At 46.9% G+C, this 24672-nt stretch overlaps 1 protein-coding gene across 6 annotated transcripts in view; it reads left to right on the top strand.

Annotated features, from left to right (window-relative positions):
- LOC118509861 (mediator of RNA polymerase II transcription subunit 13-like) overlaps positions 1–24672 on the top strand; it is a 78668-nt gene that overhangs the window by 4122 nt on the left and 49874 nt on the right. Inside the window, exons 1-5 of one of the 6 annotated variants that reach the window (XM_036051103.1) lie at positions 3176–3430; positions 5591–6390; positions 9440–10146; positions 10739–10897; positions 11008–13004. The gene's annotated coding sequence lies outside the window, so the exon portion shown is untranslated. Of the gene's footprint in view, positions 1–3175; positions 3431–3479; positions 3501–4893; positions 5014–5590; positions 6391–9439; positions 10147–10738; positions 10898–11007; positions 13005–22021; positions 22167–24672 lie in introns of those variants that run through there. The other 5 variants (XM_036051113.1, XM_036051122.1, XM_036051138.1 and 2 more) reach the window with 5 other exon arrangements.

The raw sequence follows: 24672 nt of genomic DNA, 5'->3' as shown, positions 1-24672 counted from the left end.
TGGTGCGATAAGTTAAGCTTATTTTACAGCTTTCCAGGGCGAGTGAGCGAATGGGTGGGTGGGAGTTGTTTGGCCGTAGGGTCATGTCAACTGGCCAATTAATTCGCCAATATTGACAGATTTTATCGAACACGGAAGCACAGGACTTTATTACCACAGTGAGGGAAATGAAACGGGGGGGAGGGGAGGGAAAATGGGGTTGGTTTGGGTGGTGGGTGGGTTTGCTTACAGCTTCCCACCAGGAACGGCACCGACACCGTAATGTAACGCACATGTATATGTAACGCTTGACCGACTCCGTTCCGACGCTCGCTCTGTTGTGCTTTTGCAGGCGGCCATCGGTGGGTGGTGAAAATTAAACACACACACACACACACACACGCAGGAGTATAAACGGGGGGTGCCAGCGTACCCCCTCCGTGGACTGGGTGGATGGTAAAGCGTTGCATTTTAAAGCGACAGGAAATGCAGCTACTCTTTAAGGAGTCGGGCTGGTCGGTTCGAACAGCGGGATCGTCACGAGGGACAAGTATCACAGGGGAGGAAAGGATAGGAGAGGAGGAGAAGGAGGAGGAAGAGGAGGAGGACAGGAAAGGAAGGAAAAACTCTCCGGAAAACTAGGAAGAAAAGTTAGAATAGGGCTTTGACAAAGGGTGTCGCATTGTTCACGACCGGCCTGCATTGGCCTGCTGTTGGTGTTGCATCGTGGTTTTACTTATACTTTTAAATTTTAAGCGTTACATACCGCACTTTGCCGTTATGTATACATACAGGAAATCTGACTGTGTGTGTGTGTGTGTGTGTGTGTGTGTGTGTGTGGTGCTATAAAATACCGCTTTATTTATAGTACGCACGCAAAAGCTACTGGAGCGAGAAAACGTGCTCCTAGTTCGAGACACCAAGTAAGTAACGCATCCCATCTTCGATCAGCCCATGCAGCAAACGCCGTCAACCAGCAGGCTCCAGGAAGGGCAGTCATAGAGCAATAGGATGAGGGTGAAGCAGACCGAATAAAAGAGAGAACGAAACCTAGAGCGAGAGAGAGAGAGCGAGTGCGGAAATGCCATCAGTGTCGATGTTTTCCTTTCCAACCGTCTTTATTTTTAATTTTACACCCATATGCTTCCATCCTTACCCACTTGGAAGGACTGTGGAGTGTCCTTCGCTTGATAGAACTGTGTGAGTTCCACACAAAAACAACACGAAAGAGTGCAAGAGAGAGAGAGAAAGGGAGGGAGAGAGAGTGTGAAGCAAGAACCCGACCTAGGGAAAATGCATTGGAAAATCACGCGGAAGTGCATATACCGTTGGGAAAGTGCGCTCTCGGTACCTATGTGCTTTCCCTTACATAACGCTGCTTTGTACCATATATATATCTAGGTATAGCTGAGTTCCTTACTCACTTTACCTCGCTATCACTAACAAGGGTATTATTGTGAAGGAGATAGAGAGAGCGAGAGAGATCCATAGTGCTACCAAGAATTAAGCGAGAAGGGGAGAGCGAGATAGAACACACAGTACATACCAATCTGGCAGACTCCTGAAACCTCGGTGGTTAATGTACTGTGCACTATACCTCTGTAAGTGAACATATTTACCTATATTCATTCTCGCCTTCTCGACCTTTGACTCACCAAACTATGCAGCAAACAGCAAATGCAAAATGTAGCATAAGTACCAACAACGACCCACCAAAAAAAGCACTCGGAAAAGAAAGCACTGAGCATTCACAAACATAAGCGGACGCCTATATGTATGTATGTATATATATATATAGAAAGCACCAAGTCCTCGCTATGTTGCGGTTGGCAAGTGCACTACCAGTATATACATAGTGCAATTGCAGTTCACCATTTACAGTTGCCTGGGAGAGGTGTGAGGTATCAGGAAAAATTGCATCGAACAAAATGAGCTAGCTGTGCTTGTGGATGTCAAGATATCTGGAAAGGTCCGGGCTATTCCGGGAAAGAGTGAGGCGAAAACAGACGGAGGTGGAAGGGTGGGGCTGAACATGCTTGCTGGTTGAGTGAGTTGTCAACGTGGTAAATAAGCGACGGCGGCAACTGTGGAAGCAAGCTGTACCCCACGTTCGTAAGTTGGACCTGAACCTGTGAGTACATGTGGGCAGGGCGACCTCGTCCCTTGAAGCGTCTGTCGGGACTCTGGCCGCCGCCGCTCTGCTGCATCGGCTGTCGTGTATGTAAAGCTATATGATGAATCGCTGGTTGGAAAGGAATAGAGACAAACCTGGCGTGATGGAAACCAACGTCGAAACTCGGAACTCTGAACCTCCAGAGCAATGGGTACCTGGGTTCTTCACCGCGGAGAAGGTGTTAGAAGAGCTCTCCCTATATGTGTGTGTGTGGGTGGGAGGATCGGTTCAGAGGAGAGGGGGGGGGGAGGGGAGTTTTTTTCCTCTCTTCCTCCCGCCCCTCCACCACTCCGCGTTACGGGTGGTACACGAACGCTCCTCGCCCAAGTAATCGCTTCCAGGGTTTGATTGGGCTTTAAAGGACGAACTACATCGCACGGTATGTACTAGCTACCACTTTGCGAGGATTCTGCCGGGCAGGGTGCCGCTGTCAAATGGTTTGCTTATCGAGCTGGTAGATAGACATGGGCGCTACATGGCGTACGGTGGTGACGGAGACGAAGTTGGAGAGAGCGAGAGGTGGGTACCGAGGTTTGGGGTTTTTCGTTGGTTGATTGGTTGCTGGTTGGTTGTTGGTTGGCTGGCTGGTTAAATGGTCGCGTCGGCCCGGTTGGTTGGTTGGTTTGGTGGCTGGCTGCCGAACGTTGGTTGGCTGTAGCGTTGATTGGACCGAAACCCTCGCACCCCCCTCACCCCCCCCCCCCCCTCACCTCCCCGCCCGCGTATGTGCAAGGAGTCGTCGATCCTCCGTTCCCCTGGAACTCTCCCTCAGGAAACCGGGGAAAGGAGTAGTAGTGGCGGTAGTAGCTGGGAGTAAGCAAGGATCGTGACCAAGGCCTGGAAGGTGTACGGCGAGCAAGCAAAACCCAGGATAACTAACTGTCGCAGGACGATCTCGCCGCGCCGAGGATAGCCTTGGTGGGATCGCCGTTCACTGGCGGTGGGCGCACAGGTTGGATACACCCACCGACCACCAACCAATGGTCCGGAAGGTTGGGACGGGTGGTGGAGGGCACGGCTCGGGACCGACGAACCAACATCCAGCACCGGGCAGAGAAGGCAGAGTCGTCGTAACAAACAAGCCGACACGAGGGCCAGTAGTCGACCAGCAAGCGACGACGACGACGACGACGACGAGCCAAGGACTCCAAACGCAATCAAACGATTGCAAGGCTCTGGCAAGTGTATACCAGTGTGCGCGTGTATTTCTGTGTGCGTGTTCGTGTGTGTGTGTGTATGTTCGCCGACTGGTACTGCTACTGCTCCAGTATATTTAAAGTAATGTTGCGTTTTCATCATTATTTAGTACAACACGAGATCCCAAGCTGTAAAGTCGCAAAACTGTACGGTGTGTGTTCTCTCGCTCTCTTCTTCTTCCCTCGCGTCCCCGCTTCATCCACACTCCAAGCCTACCTCTTCCTTCCCTCTCCTCCCCTCCTCCCCTCTTCCCTCCACCCTTACTTCCTGTCTCCCTCTCTTCTCACCCTACCAGCCAACCAGTCTCACCAAACTTCACAAATCACATTAATCAGCCATTGGGCTCTGGGTTCTGGTTCGAGCCACGGTGTCGGACAGATTTAGTAATTGTCGAGCATCCGCCATCGATGCATACACGGGCATTTGTCGTGATTTGTGCTGCCCGGTGGGAACAAACGAAGAAAAAAAAAACCTCCGTCGACGGAATAAGAACCAATAACGCTATTCGTGTGTGCGTGCCTGCGTGTGTGTGTTTCCGTTGTTAGTGCATGTGTTTTCTAGTGTCTGGTTTTAAAAAGTGTAACAAAAAACACAAAATACAACTCATGACCGTGCGTGTGTCCTCGTGCTTTTTGTTGGTTTGTTGGGGGGCTTTCTTACGGTGATCCTTTTAGGTCCCTACCGATCACTTCAATGCACGCAAAGCTGTAGTGAGATGTAACGTTTGTTAATAATACGCATCACCGGTTGCATAACTTTAGGCGCTTACACATGCGATAAGTGGTTTGCGCTTCGATCTAAGTAGCAGCTGTCACTGCCGAAAGAGACAGACAAAACAGCAGAAGAAAACGGAAAGGATCTCAGGGGATTTTTGTTTTGTTTTCGCTCTGGATCGTGTTAGTGAGCGGTGAAACAGAGTGTCTGAGTTTGCTTCTCTTAGTATTAAGTAACTTCAAAACAAATGCGACGCGCCACATGTCGGTGCTGTGAATGCTTACTTAGCTCCTTCCTTGTTTTTGTGGTCATCGCTCGTTACACACACACACACACACGATTTTCTCTTGCAACGATTGAGCTCGGTTTTGCTACTGTCGTTGTTGAGAATAAGAAAGTAATAGTAAAACAACGCCAGCGTATGTAATCGAGTGTGTCCTTCGGTGTTCAAATGGTTCCTGGTTCTTGTCTGTGGCTGTGTGTGTTTGAATGTGATAAAAAGCTGTAACTGTGTTTGTTTGGAGATAAACCCCGTGGCTTTGGCTATCGGCAGAGACCGTGAGCGACCGAACGAAAATGCACCCAGCACGACTTCATTACACAGAGCTGGTTAGTTGGTGTGCGGTAGCCAAGTAAAACACGCACACACAATTGAGAGAGAGAGAGAGAGAGAGAGAGAGGGAGAAAGAGAGAGAGCGAGAGAGTGTCCAGAGTGTGTGCGAGACAGACAGGTCGAGGTCTGTAATGGCGGTGGTGGTAGTGCCAGGACGCCATGCCGCCATGTGAGTGACGCGGCATTAGTAGCTCGATGTAAACAAAAATGCAATTTTCGTCTGGCATTCGCCCGGCATTCGTGTTCGGGCTGCGTGCTGTTCGGCCGCTCGGTTTTTCCGCACAACACAGCCGTTCTGTTGGCTGCAGCGTTCTGTTGCGAACAAACAGGAAAACGGGTATTGTTGTGTATTGTCGCGTTAGCGCGCGCTTCACTTTACAAGCACATGTGTACGGTGTGCGGTGTGCGGACGACACACATATATTTGCGGACGAAGCTGTGCGACCGTCGGTCATATGCCGACCAGGCTGGCTGGCCGACTTCGCGGACGGGCCTGCACCACGAGGCGAACGCTAAAGTACGGGAAAAACGGGATACGCAACACACACACACAGGCAGACGGACACGCCACATTTATTGGCTGACATTTGACAGTCCCCACAGTCGGCAAGCAGTCCCTCGGTGAAGCTTCCCAATGTGCTCTGTGTGTTGCAGTTTCCTGGTGGTGGGCCCTGTACCATAAGTCCAGTGTGTGGTGTGTGCGTCTGCGGCTCCTTCCAGCAAGTGTATCTTTGTATGTGTGTAACGAGCAGTGATAGGACAGGTGAAGGAGGGCAGGCCCCCGAGGAGGCAGGGCAAACAGGACGAAAACGCATTCCGTACGAACCGGCGTCGGTGTCGTGTGCGCTGTTTTCATCACACGGTTCGTTACATAATTTCACTAATGGTTTATTATAATCATCTCAATCACACAGCCGCAACCCCAAACGTCAGCCAACCAACCGGATAGGACACATACACGAAAAAGCTCGCCCCCCCTCCAGAAACCCAGAAAATTACCATCCCCTTTTTCCATCCCCGCCACACACCACACACATCACCTTTTACCAACCAAGCACACCGACATCAAACACGACCAACACCAGGACTTCCAGCCAAGTCTCCAAAATTCAACTCCAGGCCCCAGAATTCCCAGAGAAAAAAAAATTAACCTTCCGATTCCCTGCAAGCTCCGTGTATACTAGGGCATGCTTCTTTTAAGTAGGCGAGTGGAACGCGTGTGCATCAGACAGACAGACCGACTGCGTACCCAGTGACGTGCGGTGCAGTCTTACAGTGCAGTGTGTGGTTTGCCTACCTTTAGGCATGCAGTGATTGAAGTTCTTAAATTCAAATGCGAAAAGGTATATAGAGAGTAGGAAAGACACATTGACAACCAAGAAGGATGCGGTGAAATCCATCAAATCTCGAATCCCGATGTAACGGTGTGTAACGATGAGTAACGCATCATCGGTTTCAAAACACAACGGTGCCCAGTGACGCAAAAAAGTGTCGACGAGTTTGACGAGGCACGCGTCCGCCTGTGGTGTGGTGCGGGTTTTAAATCCCAAATCGCGCAGCGCAAAAAAGCGCAAAACATAAACACAAGTCATAATCCGGAGCCGTTAAGTGTGATTGAAAGGGGTTCGGTATCAAGTGGTGTGCAATATCTACAATATCGCCCGCACCCTCCGAACCAAGAAGGTTTCGCGTAAGGGTCGCAAACAGTAAAGAGGTTAGTAGTGAGAGCTCTCTTTCACCACGTGAAAATGGTTTTAACTTCCTGTCCCAGTGACGTTATTTAAATGAAAGTTTGCTATTACCAGTTATTACGTTTTCAGCTTCCTTTTTTCTGTCTGCTACGGTCCTGCATTTACATCATTTCTTCCGCTTACTTCGCTTGTTCCGGTTGCCTACCTTTAGGCGCTTCGAGAGTTCGGTACGGATTGGCCCAGCTTTCACGTGGCTTTAGCGTGGCAACCGCTTAGCGAAGCGACCGTCAGTAATGTTATGTCCTGCCGTGTAATGCACCTGTGTTGACGACACGCTTGTATGTGTTGGTGTGTGAGGATTTTTTTTAAATACCAGCAGGCCCGATAAATATGCATAACATCAGGTCCGCTTTCACAAACCCAAAGTTCACCTCGCTAGCAGCGTGGTAAACCGTGAAGCTATTTTTAATGTTGATTTTTCCCTGCGAACATAAAAAAAAAAACAAACCCAGCAGCGGAAGAACAACAGCAAGGAAATTGAGACAGCATGCGAAATGTCCGCTTCCGTTCCGCCGGCATTGCCTGAGCGGTTGACATTCCGCTGATTGCCTGAGTGCTGGGGGTCTGGTTTCCGACGCGTTGCATACAGTGTGTTACGCTGGTGGTAAATGGCGGTGGTGACCATGGCCCGACGCGCGGTAGTCTCCATCGTGGTGTGCCACCACCACCACCATCACCAGGACATTTGTGTGGTGGTAGTGCAATTTTTCCCCTTTTTATTTGAAGCTTCGTCCTTGTGCGTCGCGAACGGGAGCGAGCGCGAGAGTGGTGAACGTACGAGAGAGATAGGAGGTGTCTGTGTTTGCGTTTACAAACCACAGCTTGGTAGGTGTAGTAACCGGATGCTGTAACGCTACTTCCCCAAGCACCAACACCGTAATGTAAGCGTACGCACGAATATCCCGACACGAGGACCACTCATTCTCTAAGCAAAAGTTTCTCTCTATCGCTCTCTCTCTCTGTATTTGGTTTGAACCGAATATCCGAGGACCTTCTCAACGCGAAGTTCAACACTTCGGAGTAAAATGCTGCAAAGTTCGCATCGGTACCCAGTCAAGTCCATACCTTCGGTGGTGATGCACTAGACTGTAGGTAGTAGAAGTTTTCTTTGTTCTTGTAATGTCCTTCGACTATCGGCAGTATTCCGGGATTTGTACACGCAATATCTTGTTCAGAGTCTGGAACTACCTCGCTGTAACTATTTACTGGCGATAGATATATAACTCACATCACATACATGGAAGTCATCGCAGTTCGTACATAGCCACAACGACGAAAAATGTCTGCTTCGCCCGAGGAGAGATTGTCAACCCGAAACAAAAAAAAAACAACATCCGAGACTTTTTACATGGTCTTTTACATGGACATGCTCGTCTGATCACGCGCCGGAGTTCTTGCACATAGGTGTACTGCTACATCGGGCAGTACATTGGCTAGCTACTATACCGTGGTGGCTTACATAAGCGAACCTCTGGATCTCTGGACATGCTGGACACGCTGGATGCGTTTTATTTAAAACCCTCAATATTAGCCCTGTACATAAGCGAATGAGCCAATGTACAATAGAAGTAGCCGTGGCACATAAGTTGAGGTTTTGTTTTTTGAAGTCTTGATCCTTGGATCCACATCTCCCTAGACATTTCCCTCCAGGCGGTTAGAGACCGTAATTGAATACAAACAAAACGAAACAAATTTGGAGAGACTAGTTATGGTCTTTTGCTGTAAGTTCCTAGAAGAGTTAAACCCGCGGCCCACTGTAACAATCACTCAGATCAACCGGAGATTGTTTCCTATTTTTATCCACCGGATGCTCCGGTGCTGCAGTAGTGACAAAAGGTTGCATTTCCGTAGCGGCGCACGACTTCCGCCTTCCCTTTCCTGCCCATTGGGTTACGTCCAATAGCGGGAGGTCACCCCTTCTTCCGGCTCGTCTTCCACGCCTTGGCCGTGTTTTGCTACATTCGGGATTTAATGTGGCCACCTCCATTACATACGGCCCGAATACGGTTGGTATGTAAAACATAGTAAACAACTTTCAAGCCAACATGCACATTGTACCGGGCTATGTGATGGACACATAGTTGTTAAACATACCGGCCGGTTTATTTACTTCCGAATTATCCGAAAAAGCATTTCCTTACTGGGCACACCGCTGCATATAACGCGCGCTGCATATAATGGCTGACAGGGAATGCAATAAATATGCGGTATATAGATCAAAAATGCATTTTCCGGTGTAGCAAAAGCTGCTGTAGGATCCGGGACTCGGTGAACAAAGAGCCAACATAGACGCTGAACCTTGCGCTTAATTTTGCTCCCGTGTAGGATAACAAAGAAAATCGTATCCATGGTGTACGAAAGATTTGAACCGGGAGTATTCGATTGAACTCCGGAACTGGGTGCGGATCTACCCGGAGGTGAACTTAGATCCGGAAAACTGGCGATATGTATATGTATAGCTAAGTCTGGAGCGGGGGAATATTGTAGTGGACAGATTTTAGGATTGGATGTACATGTACATGATTAATATGAATCTAATGGTCATCAAAAACGCATCCAATAATATGCTGGAGATGGTCTAATCAGAGCACTCAAAGGGAACTCTGATTCTATTTCTTTAAAATATATATTGGTTTGATGTCTGCTCGCTTTATCCATATGTTTGACAGCATCATTCACCACATCAAGGCTCAATGATTTCCAGAACTCACGTCTAATACTAATACGAAAGGTATTGACAAGACGATCTAACATTCTTATCAGCTTTAAAGAGGCGAATAAGGTCTCAAAGAGCGAAAGCATCTATTAAAAAGCTATTAAAAAACTCTTATCAGGTAAAGATGCAAGCCTCTCCTGATGTCATCAGGACCAGAATCCTTTATTTTTGAACCAATCGAAGTACAAGTTACAAAAGTTTTTTTTTTTTTGAGAAATTGACGATGCAATCGAATGCAATATACACACCAACCCCAACATCCTACAAGAGATCTCACACGATTTAACTATTTTCAGGCTATATCAGCAATCAAACTTTATCCTGCTCGCTTAACCAATCAACCAAGCAGCAGCAGTAGTAGCAGGCGAGACAACAGCAGCAGTACCGCTTAGCACCTCACAATCAAACACCCGTATCCGGACCGGTCAACCAACGCTCCCCCCCAACCGCCATCACCAAGATGCTATGTCTAGCGTCACTGCGTCATGATCGTTCCCCAACGGTCAGATACGATCGGGGCCGTGTAACCGTCCGGCAGTGGCGATGGTTGACTAAGGTCCGGATGAAAGGTGGACCCGGTGTTCGCCAGAAGTAAACGTGCCCGTGTTTGTCACCCGTTCGTAGTTCGCTTGTTTGCATCGTAGTCGTGGAAAGATGGTGACGCTAGTAGAATACACCATATCTTGTGTGTCTCGCTCCGGAGCTTAGGAAGTTTGTGAAACGTTCCTTCATCTTAGTGCGCGGTCCAAGTCTCGCTAACGTACGGGCTACTCTTTCCAGTTAGTATACAAGTAGTAGTGTTGCGTACCATCCTCTATTCGGTGGACGTCTTTCCTGAAGACTTAGCTTATCCAGTTCCCGTACACTGCAGTACACTTTATTAAGTAGCTCCGTAACCAATATACATGCTGTATATCCGCGCAATCTATGTAGCAAAACGATATCGTAATAAGTTCTTGAACTCTTGTACGACGCTCGGATGCCAGCGCGCTCGCCATCTTGTGTAAGTACCCCGTCCGCCTGTTGTTCCGGGTGCTAATTGGCACCCCGTGCTGTCGGTATCTCTGATAAAGCAAAAAGAACGAGCTTTGGAGTTGGGGGAACGAATTATCGATGCATCTGGTGTGGCGGTTCTGCTGATGCTGAGCTGCTCCCTGCCCAGCACCAGCTCTTCACCCTCGTCCTCCGACAGGGACACGCCAGCTGGTTCATGCTGGCCAGAGATATTAAGCCAGAAGAACTCTCCCGGAGAATTAAGCTTCAGCTTCCGGTTCGCTTCCGGGTGCGCTTCCGCTTTCCATTTTCGGGCTGGGGTCTGGCGCTGGTTGAGGGTTTAGGTGAGCCTATCTGAATCGCTGGGTTCTTCGCGGCCCACCTCCTCGTCGAATTCGCCCTGCAGTGCTCTTGTAACGCGCGTGCGAGCGATGCCTACCAAAAACTACGAAATAATTAAAAAAAAAGCACAGTACAAGGCAGACCCAATGCCTGCCTACCGGCTATCTATATTCTTTCTTCCTCGTTTTCCTACTGTACTCAATTATTTTCTCTCCTCTCTACCCTTCTCTTCCACTGCCACCGCTGCTGGCCGTATGCAGCTCCAACCGCACCGCAGCACCATCGGACTTGTTCAGCATGGCTTCCTCACCGGCACTTCCACTGTACGCGAGCCGCTATCCGACACCGAATGGGTACCCGCAGCTCAACGGGGAGGTCGACGCGCCGCTCGACTTTCGCAAGGTGGAATCATTACGCAGGTACGTGTGTTACTTCGCCCAACCCATCCAGGGCAAGTGGGGATGAATGGCTCTTGGAACAAACCAAAACCAAAAAATCTAAACCACTTATTGGGATGCAATTGTCGCAGATTGTCGGCGCAGTTGTCAACCGCCCATGGTAAACTAATCAACAATCAACCTCTACGGAGTATTGGTGGGAGATGGGCAGGGTAGCAGGATGCCCCAGCCGTTGTGATCAGGTGTGTGATGAAGAAGGCGAGATGTGTGTGTGTTTGTGTCGAATGTGCGTCTGTGTGGCGTTTTGACGCGTAAACGCTGGAAAACGGGAACACTCGAACACGTCCAACATTTAAGCAATATGGACATATCGAACATTGCAGGTGTAGGTGACACTCTAAAGGGGCAACTACACCTTCAATAGCATCATTATCATAATCGTACAGCAAAGTCTTTCGCATCGCATTACGTGAAAAGCTCTCGCCAGATATATCTATATATGACGTAACTAAATGGAGATATCCGGAAGTCTGACATTTGACAGCGGTGGACGCTTCTGGACGCTGTCTGTCGCAATGATGGCGTATCTGTATCTGTAGATTTACGCAAACGCTATATACATTGAACATATGCTTCCAACTCGAACGTTTATACATATGCGTAGCTTTTTACTTTCTACAAATATATATATATATACAAACATATATCCATATATATATACATATACAACATACGCAGAAATGGTTGTGTGGTACAATAAGCGCAGCTGTGTAGGCTCGCGACAATATAGCATTATGACCTGTTCGGTATGATAGAGCCGGCACAGGAACGACTGGTAGCGGTGTATCGGCGACGACATACGGTGTGTACATTACGGTAGCAGGGTCCCCCGAGGATACCGATCGCGGACCTGCTAGCCATCCCATCTCATCGACAAGAACTGTGCATAAATTAGTAATGCAGGCGCGGCGCATTTTCCGTTGCCTACATCTAGATATATCCATACGTATATCGCAACTCTCAGTATCAAAGAAAAAAAATCCGCTCTTCGCTTTAGGTTTTTGTTTTTATATTCTTCCTCCTTGGGCACCATACGCCATCAAGAAGAAAGCCAAGTAATAATGGACGCTGAAGAAGAAACAAAAAACAAACAAAACCACTCAAATCACTGTAAATGGTTCGTAGCGTTTCAAAAGTACAAAGTAACCGTAGTTGGAGCAATGGACACGCAACTGAGCGCCCCGCAAGACGTACTCTCCAGGATCGTCCTGGAGATCCCGCGTGGTCCGCCCGCGGCCACGCAGGGTTGTGATTGCTCTATTAAAGTAGTTTAGAACGGCACAGATTTATTTAGCGTACAGCCGACCGTAGCTAGCGATGTACAAAATGGCCTGCCTGTTGTGTAGGCGAGGACACACTTCAGACCCGGCGTCACCGGGTCGGGGTCGTGAACACATATCAGTAAACCACCACCACCATCACCTGGGAGAAAAAAAAGCGCGGTGATAGAGGCTTCACACTATAAACAAGCCTGTCTGTGTGTGTGTCTATGTGCGTGTGCGTGGAGAGGATTCCCATCTGCACGCCAATGGCAAACCTAAAAACTGCTGTGATACAGGGCCCGGACATACCGGCGATCGATAATGGCGGTTGACGTTTGGTTACAAATTTTGACAGACGAGCAAAGTAACGGGAAGATGAAACGTGTCCGTGTGCGTGCGTGCGATGAACGTGTGAAATGCGTTTCGCTTTTTTTTTTTTTTTGCTCCCTGGTCCAATACCAAACTTGTGTGCCAATTGTGCGAACCGAGCGACCATGCTCTGGTCGATGAGCTGTGTGCGAATGCGTGCGTGTGTGACTGTTACAATAAACCGATCCTAATGTATGCGGATCGGCTTCACGAGCTTCAATCAAACCAAGCAACAATCAAAAACAACCGGCACGATGCTGCGGTGTGCGGTTTCGGACGACGACGACTACCACCACCCCGTCCCGTCTACACTGCCGGATCGAACTCCGGACACTGGATGGACGTTTTACTGGTGGTAGTAGTAGTAGTAGTAATAATGGTGCTCCAGCAACACCTGCCGTCGACGAGTGCGCCCTGTTACCTGGAGCGTATCTGTGGTAAGTCTACACCCTCCACTCTCTATATCTAGCAGCGCTTCATTTTAGAACATGTGTTATCAGAGTTTTGTGCGTGATTATTGCTTGCAAATGAGGCGAAAGAGAACAATTCGAAACAAGTCAATATGCAGGATGTAACGGGGGTAGGGAGAGATGAGGTTAATGTTAATCGCAGGCACGGTCAGTTACCTGGAGGAGCGTGTGCCAGATCGGTTAACAGATGTGTGGATGGCGATTGAGAGGCACCGATTGCTTAATGCGTGCGATCGCCATTCACTGTACACTTTGAATCCTTATTTAAATAGTACTGGAAAGGTGGAACTATTCGGGGGTGAAGTTAAGGTCCCGATAGTTTGACTGTTTAAGTTTTGACAGTTGGATCGGAACCTTTACTGGGCAAATCTTTATCCTAACAACAGTACATAGAGATGGGTTGTTTATCCAGCTACGGATAATTTAAGTTGAGAATGTCTGGTAGATCCAAATACCACGAAGTTGTAACCCCAAAAGAGAATAGCCCAACAAATCTTACAAGGAGTCCGACATGAACTAGTGATAAAAACACGACGCCACTCAAGCTAATCTGAACAATCCTCTCGAACTGAACAGAGATATTGAAGTTCGGTTGTCCACTTAATATATTTTGAATTTATATATTTTTTTATTCATAAAGAACGGCCTGGCCGTATTGCTTATTTTGAATTTATGTACATAAATATAAATCTACGGAATGCATAGTACTTCTCCTGTTAAAAATCCTTATTTAATTTACTATAATATTTGATGTAGTACTGTTTATAGAAAAAATATCATCTATCACTTTTAGTAATATAAATTCCAAGACTACCCTCATCGATGATTTTTATCTCTTAATTCTATACACGTCTTGTGTATAAACATGAATTAAAAATTAACTGAGTTGCATAGTGATCTGTGATATTCAATCCATATGCATATATAGGTGATTTTTAGTGTCTGCATTCACATACTTATCTGAGACAGATGAACTCTGTTTAAAACTGTCGAATTCCTCTTAGTCACGATGGAGTGCAAGAAGCTCAAAAGGATTTTTGAGGTCCCATATATGTGCTATATGAGCTGTAGCTGAACACTCCGGTGCGTGTTGGTGATGTCTTGAGACTGGCAACAAACCACCGAGCTCGTTAAATCTTTTAAGATTGTTCCTGGACATGAATAACTGAAGGCATGATAGGCAAACTGACATGAAGTGATGGTGATGATGCATTCGCCAGAAAAGCCAGGATATTGGATTGGGAAACGTTGGTGTGCTAGACCAAGAATAGTAACGAGAATTTCTGAGCTCTTAAAAATCCGATAAACTTGTGTGCCTCCTAAATGTATGCAATATCCACAGCACAAAGCATTGTTTAAAGGCCTCTGCCGGCACGCATTCTCCTAAACGTCATCCGGGCTATAAGCTATTAGAGTAGCTGAAATCGGATTATTTCTACTTTCATCAGACTTATGATTCGAAACGATAATATCATATCAAATTACAATTGGAAATTTCCACCTGCCACTCCAACCACCGTCGTTCAAGTAGTTTTAGCTTCGGGCACGCAATCCGTCCCAAAACTCTGGACGCGTATATGCGTTGCATTCTTCCTCGAATCGAGAAAAGATACAAACCCATGCGTCGAAACGAGCCCTTTTTGCGTATGCAAAAATAAAGGATACAGCACTGGGTGCCCAACCGTCGCTTCAACAGTCGTTCACCAATACCAAGTACTCGACGCCCCTGCTCCAGACAATTTGAGAGACATACACACACCCGTACGTCGCTGCCACTTTCGGCAGTCCGGGCATTGCCTAACCTGCCTAAACGATGATCGCATTATAAATAAGCAATTAGCTCGCAAATCGCAAACCCAAGCATCAATCAATCTTGCAATCCTGTTATCCTTCGATTACAGCGCACCGAGGGGTCAAAAACTGTGGAAAGCAGTGGCAAACCGGCAGAGTGGTTGTTGCAGGAAATCAATGGATTGCAACCCCAACTCGTGTCGAGTGATGATTACATTCCAAACTGTCTATCGTGCCTTCGTGTGCACACGTCTTTCGACAGCGATGTGCCATTCAGAACGCGGGCTTCCTTGCACCCCGTGCAAAAGTGATTAGAATGAGCCTTTGTCGTCTCCGGCCGTTCGAGCCTACCTTCGGTCTGGCTCTTATATTGGGTCTGCTACCCGCCTGCACGGTCTGCGGACCAAATGATGTATAATCATATTTTATTGTTTGGCAGCGTGAAAGCTGCCCACAGCTCGGAGGAAATGCTGGAGACACCGGGTATCGGTCGATCGAATAAATGAGCAAAGGCAGGCATCAGGTTTTCGGATGCGTTACGCACTCCACCCATCCGAAGACCAAGAGTAATTGGTTCAACAAACTCGCAGCTCCTCAACAGCGCTTCTTTTAACTGCGGGCATAACTGAAGCAAAGCTGCCCAAATGCTGGGGAGTATAGCCGCCAGCAGTTACGCCAGCGGAGCTGTAGCGCCAAAGAAATCAATCAAAACCGGATGGGCATTAATTTTCACTAATGATATCAATTATCCTTCTCCGCCCCCGAAAGAACAACGGCAGCAGAGCGAAGTAGGTAGAGAGAGAGAGAGAACCCGCAAAATGAATGGCTCCATCCGGTAATGGTTACGAGTTAAAAACGTAACAACAACACCCGGAACACCCGTAACATGCTTTTGTCTTGCACCTGTGCTGTAAATGCGTGTATCTGAGGATGAGGTTGGTCGGAGAACATTAAATGGCGTTGACAGGTGTAAAGATCACAAGAGATCGCACATTCTGAAGTCTCTATCCTAGAGTCTATTAAGCGAAAACATCTAGATTCAAGTCTCATCTGGGCCGTTCCCCCATAGTGAGGGCTGACTATCCAACTATGCGGTATCAATAAGTCTAGAAAGCTAGAAATGGCAGGCATGACCTAAGAGGTAATTAGGCAAATAGAGAAGAAGAAGACCTTGTTTTAAATAATGTCCTATGACAAATGTCCTACCTCCAGAATAATGGATATTTCATCAAGCAATCTAGCATATAGCAATCTCTCATAGCTAGACCGTAGAAGTCTCTATCAGAGAGTCTATTAACCATAAATGCCTAATTTGAAATGAAATCCTGTCCTACTGAACATCATCAGCTTCTACCATCTGAATATTGGATATATTAAACAATATGTCAGGGTCGGGCCGAAATCTGTGACTCTCACAGAATTTCACTCTGAGGGTCTATTCCAGCCAACAATTTTGTTTTGAATCGAAGTCATAGTAATTCCTTCTTAACATCTTTAACTCCTACCTCCTGAATATTGGGTAAGTCTCTATCCTGGAGTCTATTTAGGGAGAATCACTCACTTTGAAGTGAAGTTCTAGAAAGTCCTATTGTACATCTGTAGCCTCTATCGCCTGAATATCCATAATATAAGACAATCTCTTAGGGATTGAGAGATGTGTCTATCGATTATCGAAGTCTCTAACTAAGCTCTGACTTATATTTTAGCGTAAACTTCTGGAGAAAAAATGAAGTCCCAGTAAGTTTCACTGCAAATCCTTAACTGGCCAAGATTGAAACCTCGAATCTCAAAGCAGAACTCGACAATTCAGCTCATGGATTCGATTCAGGGAATCATCAAGTCAGGGAAAATCTAATACAGGGAGATTAAGACCCCTCAAGAGAGAAAGAGCCAAGTGCGGTACACTTGTTGTCAACACCATCGCAAACCCACACTTCACTGACTTATTGTGTAGGCCATCAAAGGCTTTAACCATTAGACTTCATTCGTCTTTGCCAAACTTGATCGCAGGAGAAATTTGCAATACTGATGGCAATATCGCTATCTAAAGGATATATTGCGGAATCTCTCGATTTATTTCCATGATATTACTATACCTGTACCTGTAGCTTTGTACAGCTGCTCCCACCAACAATTCGAGAATAGCTGGAAATTTATTTGTTATTCCTCCATTAAATCTTGTTTCCTTCAAAGCAATAAAACAAGGTTACTTCCAATGCTTATCGACTTCCGACTATCTTACCAGTAAAATGTCAAACCGATAATCTTCGACAGCAATAAAAAAACACTTCCACCGATATAAAGGACACAGTACCAAGCGTTACCAGCACCGACAAAAGTACCGTGATTAGCTTCCCACCCAGACCAGACGAGCGAGTCGCACACCTTGAGCGAGGCCTCTTCGAAAAATGAAAACTTAAGTAATTTTTCAATCAAAACTCATTTCGTGACGTATTGATTAAACACTCCAATCAAAGGCCAGTTTGGCCAGCCCGTGATACAACCATTTTTCCTATTGATTTCATGTCCGCGGCCAGGTTTGTGTGTGAGGTGTCTGTGCGCTACCTGCTATATTACCGGAGGTCCCTCTTCTTACAGGACCTGTTCGCGAACCAAACTCGGCCACCTCAGTGTACGTTGACATGCCGGAATGTATAATTCCGCTCCTGTCATCGAGGACTCTTCAACACACACACACACACACCCAAACACGAAATTAAAACACAAAATACCAGACGACATTCGATGTACAAGTTCGGGCGGAAGACAGGACAAACACCTTACCGCCTTAAAATGGCGCGCGCACACAGCCAGGTGTAGTAGCTGTTTGGTGGCATCGAGTGGCACCTGGCTGTCAAAATTTTGCACACCTCTTCCATAAGTATGTCTCTCCACGTGTGTGTGTGAGTGCATGGCATAGCCGGGCCAAAGATCCTAACCCCCCTAACCTAACCATTAAAATTTCGCCATTTTTTATTGTTGTTGTTGCACTTTGTTTTGGTATGTTTTTTGCATTCGCTCGACAACCTTCCCCTAATGTCCGGTGTCTTCTCAGGTCACGTCTAATGATTATGTTACGTACCTTTCCACACATCAACGCTAACCTCACCGAGCCCCAAGCAGACGGAGTGATGCAAGTCAAGTGTGTGTTTTGCCGTGTGTGTGTGTTGATTGCGCGCCCTTTTATGCCTTTTATCACCTTCATGTCTGTACTTTTTTTTCAAATGTTTCGTTCACCACTCACCCTGGCTAGAAAGGAACAGGGCGTACACAAAACAAAGTTAAATTATGCACCTGGACACCTTCACGTTCCAAGTCCATCAGGCAGGCAGGCAGGGCCCATCAACACGAACAGACACACCGTTCATTCCGGCCATAAATGAACACGTGACGATATCTAATTTCTATTGTCTATCAATTTTCCTGGCGTGAACATCTACCGGCCCGCAGCGCTCCGGTTTCCCCCTTGTCGTTTTGCCGGAAGCAATCAAGTAAGCCTTCTGCCAAACTCGGCACGGCGAAAGCGGAAGTGAAGCCACGCTCGCTAGTGCACCAATATCCGAGGATACCGAATTGATGCGAATCCGCCGGTGTCGCTGCGTGCCCAGGTACTTGACGGACAACAATGAAGGCGAGAGAGAGAGGGAGAAAGAGAGAAGAGGAAAGGGTTGGAAGACGTCAAGTACTTCTGTCGTTTTTTTTTTTTTGTTTCGTATGAGGAGCATTGGACCTGGACAGGCTACTGGAAACCGGGCGAAGAGGCACCGGATAGAATTCAAGTTTGAAAAGGTGATAATCGAACAGTCACTGATTTTGACATTCACTTACAATTGCGCAACGGCGCCCAAATACAACCAAAAAAAAAACCCGGCCCATTTCGCATTTAGGGTACAGGTTCCAGGGGTGGATGGAATCGGAATTGGGCGGTGGGCGAGTAGTAGGTTGCCTGAACTGGCTGATTGTTGTTTTTGTTGTTGCTAGCGCGCTACGGGCCCGACCGGGCGCATAATTATGCTTTGAATCCTTCCGTTTTTCACTGGCCGTCCTTCAGGGGCAACCGGCTAATAGCGGGCTATTCTGATTTATTTGTGTAGTTTTTGAAGTGTGAGGCGCTATCGGGTGAGTTGAGGTTGCATTATCGATCGGGTGTACAGCAGTATCGGGTGTTGTTATTGATTTGGGTTGTAATTTCATAAAAGTTATTTATTCACAAAACACTCTAAAGAGATGAGAACCCAGTAGGCAGACATCACATGATGTGAGATGCGTCATCTCACACAATATGAAGCACGTGATGAACACGGATTGTGTTAGAATCCGGTTTACCAGAACTATTAATCAGCTTTCAATTTAACTTGCTGCAGCAAGTTCATGGGCTCTCCAACACCTCAATTTCCTATCAAGCTCAAATCTCGATCGATTGACGTGTCCTTCCCATAAAATTCTGCATCACTAATAGCCGTTGGACATCGATGGTAAAGTTTTTGAGCCTGCTAAGAAGAGGAAGATTTTGACGTCTTTTATCTTCCACCACGAAAAGAAGAGCCCATTGACCGAATGAAGTGCTAGTAACGTAATGCAACTTCTCCAGAGTTAGAAAAGACAACCAATAAATTGGAGGAGTTATCCTACGTTATAGTTTTAGAACTTCTCTAGAATAAGTAAAAAGATCAGGTATTGCATCAGGTTTAAACGCGACCTCCCCGTACATAGAACTGGCATCCCAGCTACGAATATAGTCAAGTCAAGGTTGTCAAAGATGGCAGTCCAACACCTCTAGAGGTTTTAGTGCTAAAGACGAAGAAGTGTGTTGAGATGTCAGGAATAGTAATAATTAATTTGGTGATAGAAATCGCGGCAAACAGCTTGTAGAAGTCAAGGGAGAATATATTTAAACTCCTGACACATAGTTCAGTCATTAGCTCGACACACCAAGCAATAAAATTGAAGATAGAGATTCCAGAACTCGAGAGAACTCTCGATTGGAAGATTAGAGTCAGATATCTCGAAAACCAGGATGTTAAAATCAATTGCGAATTTATTGTACCATCCATGAGGGCTTAGTTATGGTCTAGGTATCGCTGGAAGATATTCCTTGTAATTTTTAATGCTATGTATAGTGTAAAGTATTATCTAGCCAGTAGTCAATAGAAATTTAAGCCATCAACTCTTAATAACTTTATTAAACAGTAGAGGTAGAGATCCCATCCAGACCACCTCCCCGTACGCAGGGCTGACTACTTTGCTACGGTTAAAATCAAGTCACAGAAAGCCAGAAATGGCAGGCCGAAACCTCTCGAGGTTGTAGTGCCAAGCAAGAAGAAGCAGGAGGAGGTAGAGATCTCTGAAGTAAATAGGATGAACTTGGAGTTAGAGATTTTCAAAACCGACTTCTAAATTTCAATTCAAAATTTGTTAAATCACACTAGGTACCTTCTTCAGGACCAGCGTTGTAACGTCGTTAGCTCTTAATATCTCAAGCACCAGAATTAGATAAAGCTTGCTTGGAGTTATAGATTTCCTCTATCCTCTTGTACCAATTAATCCCAAATAAGCTGAAACTTTCTTAAGGTATTGTCATTGTTCGGATGTCCAGACACTTTGGGTCTAAGGTGTCTCTGGAAGATACTCAGATAATATCAAGTCAGTAATAAGCGATTGTCCTGATTTTAAAGTGAAGTGTTGTTAATTAACAGACTATCGATCTACCATTTAGCTGACCACTACCACAAATCCTATTCTGTACATTATCATTAAAACCCCTGCACTTCGAACGACACTTATCACCCTGGCATTGCAATAAACGGGCACCCAGCAGTAGCAACGGATAAATGGGGCCCGTGGATTGTGTGTTTATGGTTTAATGGAAACGCTTGTCGCATTTTCCGCACTCCGCTACATTGTGGGTACATCCGCGCTATCAATCATCCCGCCCGGGGTACACACAGAGCAAAACTACAGCATCGACTACAAATAGGAGGCAAAAACAGGCAAGCGACACGCGTACACAGCCCGAGGTAGTACGAAGAGATGCATTCCAAGGTCATGGCATTTAACATAGTTACGTACCTCGCGGTACACCGGGATATTGGGAAGGGTGCCTGCAGAATGGGGTGCAACGAGACTCACTCCTCGTTGCACTCGATTTTCTCGATTTCCCGACGCCGGATCGGCCAGACACGCGGTGCACATGTCTGCCGGTTGGTCGGACGCAACGCCACCACACCGCGAACTTCGCTTCGGTCGCGTGCTGTAACCGCGGCTGTTTTCGGCTGCGACGCACGCCCGGTCCAGACCCGGGTCACTCACGGTGAGTGGTCTGTACGGCGTCGTGCGACACTCGTATACGAAACCATGTGTACGTTCACCCCCCCCCCCCCCCGCCCCTTTACAGTACTATCGTCCCATTGCCACTGATATAGCAAGCAGTGGAGATTGAGAGCGCGAATGAGTGTGTGAGGTTAGATGTACGAACGTAAGAAAACCTCGGAGATGCCGACGACGACGACGACGATCGCTCCAAACTCTCCGCATCCGCAGGGTTCGCTGATGATGCCGCGTTAGTTCCACGAATACGCGAAACAGGGGTGGAGCGCCACTCACTTTGTAACAGCTGTTCCGTGAATCAGCTACATTGGCGAAAATCAGCCGCGTGAGTACTGTACCGCTCACCGGAAGGTCGTCCAAATAGAGTTGCTTGGATGGCAGATGGTGGAGCGGTGCGGTGGGAGGGGGCAGAGGTCACACGCAAGGGTGGACCACATAATGTGCGTAATAAAATCCAACAAGATGTCCATTCGCCAATAAAAAAAAACTGAGAGCTCGCCCTAACTAACCCAACACATCCCACGCACTCCGGGCGGCTCCATCACATACCTTGCAGCAGTAGTTGGCTCCCCGGTGGATGTGATCTAAACCAACACAGTGCCACCACCCGGTACCGTATCCCATCCGAATGTCATGCCTGCTTTGTCACCGTCATTATCTCTCTCTCTCACTCTCTCTCACCGCTCACTGGACCCAGGCTCCCTTCATACACCAGTAACTCCTCTTCATTATCTCCCACGCACGTATTCCCTTTCATCATCCCTGTTTTTTTGCCCATGCGGTGTCTATAAAACACACACAGAGACAGACAGTCACAAAAACAGGGGTGGGGGAACTAAATACACGAGCGCTCGGCACAACAACAAAAACAAGAGCAAAGAAAACAACAAACGTCCGCGTCCGCGTCTGCTGTCCTGTCAAACGGGCGCACTCGCACTCGTTAAGTCAACTCCGGGGGGGCACACGGGTTCGATCCCTTTAAAGTGGAAGTAATGCGAACTTTTCGCACAGGTAAGTGAGCCGCTTTTTTCGGGGAGGTGTTTTTTTAACCCGGTGATTTTTTGTTTTTCAAATTCGCGCGTGTCTGACAACTTTGACAGTTCGTACCGTGTTCGAGAGAAGCTGCAGTTCTGAAGCTTCACCCGTAAAACACCGGGATGGACGGGCGTTATCAATCTTTCCTCCTAGCTAAACTTTGCTTAGATAACCTTGAGGCCTACCCTACGCCGCCTCCGTAAACCCTTTTCTATTTTGTGGTGTTCCCTGCACCCCCCCGTTACTCATGTGACAGGGTGCGTGTCCGTGAGTGAGTGGTTCGAGTGAGTGATCTGGCGGAAATAAAAACAAATCAAGCGAACAAAAAATCCAACGACACGTTGTGTGTGATTTGTTCAGTTCATTTTTGCGAATCTCCTTAGTTGTGCAGGGGCTCTCACCCGTCCAAATTTTCGTGCTCGCGTTCGATCTGTCATCCGTCCAGATGAAAGTCTCTTTTCGTCCGATTGAAACGATCTGTTGTTTTTTTTTTTTGTATCATGTAAAAAAAACACACACACCAATTGGGAAGTGAGAGCGAATGGCAAAGACATTTAGGATGGATGAGATGCTCCCAAACAGCTCTCCAATCACTTACACTAACGCAAGAAAAAAAAAATCGTGTGCCTCTTTTTCGCAAATACACCGCGAAGTTTTGGTGATCAGATTTTTTAGTCCCCCCCCCCGGCCCCCCGCCCCACTCTTCTTGTTTGATTTCTTCCACCCTCAACGAACCTCTGCGCCTCCATCACTCAACTCAACTCACGCACACAACAGCTCACGGACCACCACCGGTGTGTCGGGTTTTTTTTTTGGGTGGCGTATGTTTATCTTTACCGTGTGTGTCGTCATCGTCGTTCGGAAGCCGGATTCGCTTTGCACGCTTGGCGCTCGACCACCCTTTCCTCGCTGACGTCTGGCTCAAACGGTCCCACTCAATCAACCGTGGCGCGCACACCTTACCCCGTGCGGTACCCAATTGCCTGTCAACCGAAAGCCCGCGTCTATAGTGTGGTTGTGCCTTCCTCTCTCTCTCTCTCGCACAGATCTAATGCCCTGCATTAGCTGTGTCCGCGAATTGTCTCTCATACATTATGCATGTTCCCGAGCACCCGGTCGATGTTGGTCCGGCAGGGGTGCTTTTGCGATGGTTTGTGCAAGACTTTGCGAGGTTTTCGGTAATATATCTTCCAAGGAAACTGTCAAACGTTCAAAGTCCTTTAAAATCTGACACTGTTCAGTGGGCAGCCCATAAAAGACCTTTGGTCGCGTGAAATCTCGATACTTGTTTTGTGTGTCACACACCTTCATTTTAGTTGGACAGAGTGAAGGAATCTTGATACCGAAGTCACACCAGTTCAGTTTTTTTTTACGGATTTAATCCCTTAATTAGATGCACATGAACATTTGAGTTAATGAATAAGAGTAGATTGTCATATTTCCTTGTTCAATTGTACACTTTAGAGATTATCTCTATAGTGGCTATCCCCCATCACATACGATTATACTACAAAACGTACAAGACTATTCAGCTTTGAAGTTAACGGAGGTTCTATGCCTTTGGCAAAGTCCCAGCTTAAAACAATCAGCGACAATATTAACCTGAATCTAGCAGAAATAAAGTGATTACCGATCGTAGCACTTGTCGGCATTTGAATTCTGATCTCTACAAACACTTACAATGGCGAATCAAGCCCCTTAGAGGCCCTTCTGCTTCTTTCTTGGCATAACGACCTCTTAAGTCATGTCTGCCATTTCTGGCTTTCTGGACTTATTGATAACGCATAGTTGGAACGTCAGTCCTCACTATTGGGGGGAACTGCCCAGATGGGATTTGCACCCCGGTCCTGCCGTGTGAAGACTGGCGCCACTGTCGCATCTACTACCGGGCCGTCCCTAAGAGGCGGAATGAAAATTGGAGTCCCCTAACATATCGAATTCGCTGATTGGAGCAGAGTGAAAGGCCAAACAGAGACATCATATAAGGCTCCTTTTGGAATCCAAGAGTTTGTGACTGATCGAGTCTCCCAGGACCATAAAGCCTGCTTATAAGAAGATAGAACAGGGCTGAACAGAAGCTCGAGTCTACAAGTATCTGCTTAGTTTGCTTATACTATGACCCACCCTTATACGCTGGACGAAAGATTGACTATTGAGCAATTGGTAGTGTCTCAAGATCTTCAAATTCTCCCTCTTCTTTGCTTAACGACTTTTCAGGTCATTTAGGCTATAGCCTAGTTATTGATACTACTTAGGAGGATAGTTAGTCCTTGTTATTTGAAGACCATTCAAGACGGCATTTGAAAAACAAGTCGATTAAGAATAATGATTACGAATAAAACAAAAGCAGCATAATGAAGAGGATGAAGAAATAAATTAAGTCGCCTAAGCTCATTGTTGATCACTGGGCTTTGCAGTTCTAATCTAGACTAACATCTCCATCTAAAATTCTGACTGTTCGTCAAAACCATCAAATAGACTA

This window comes from Anopheles stephensi, chromosome X, assembly GCF_013141755.1.
Source record: "Anopheles stephensi strain Indian chromosome X, UCI_ANSTEP_V1.0, whole genome shotgun sequence".
NCBI classification, from domain to species: Eukaryota; Metazoa; Arthropoda; class Insecta; order Diptera; family Culicidae; genus Anopheles; species Anopheles stephensi.
This window is presented reverse-complemented; position numbering and strand designations above follow the sequence as displayed.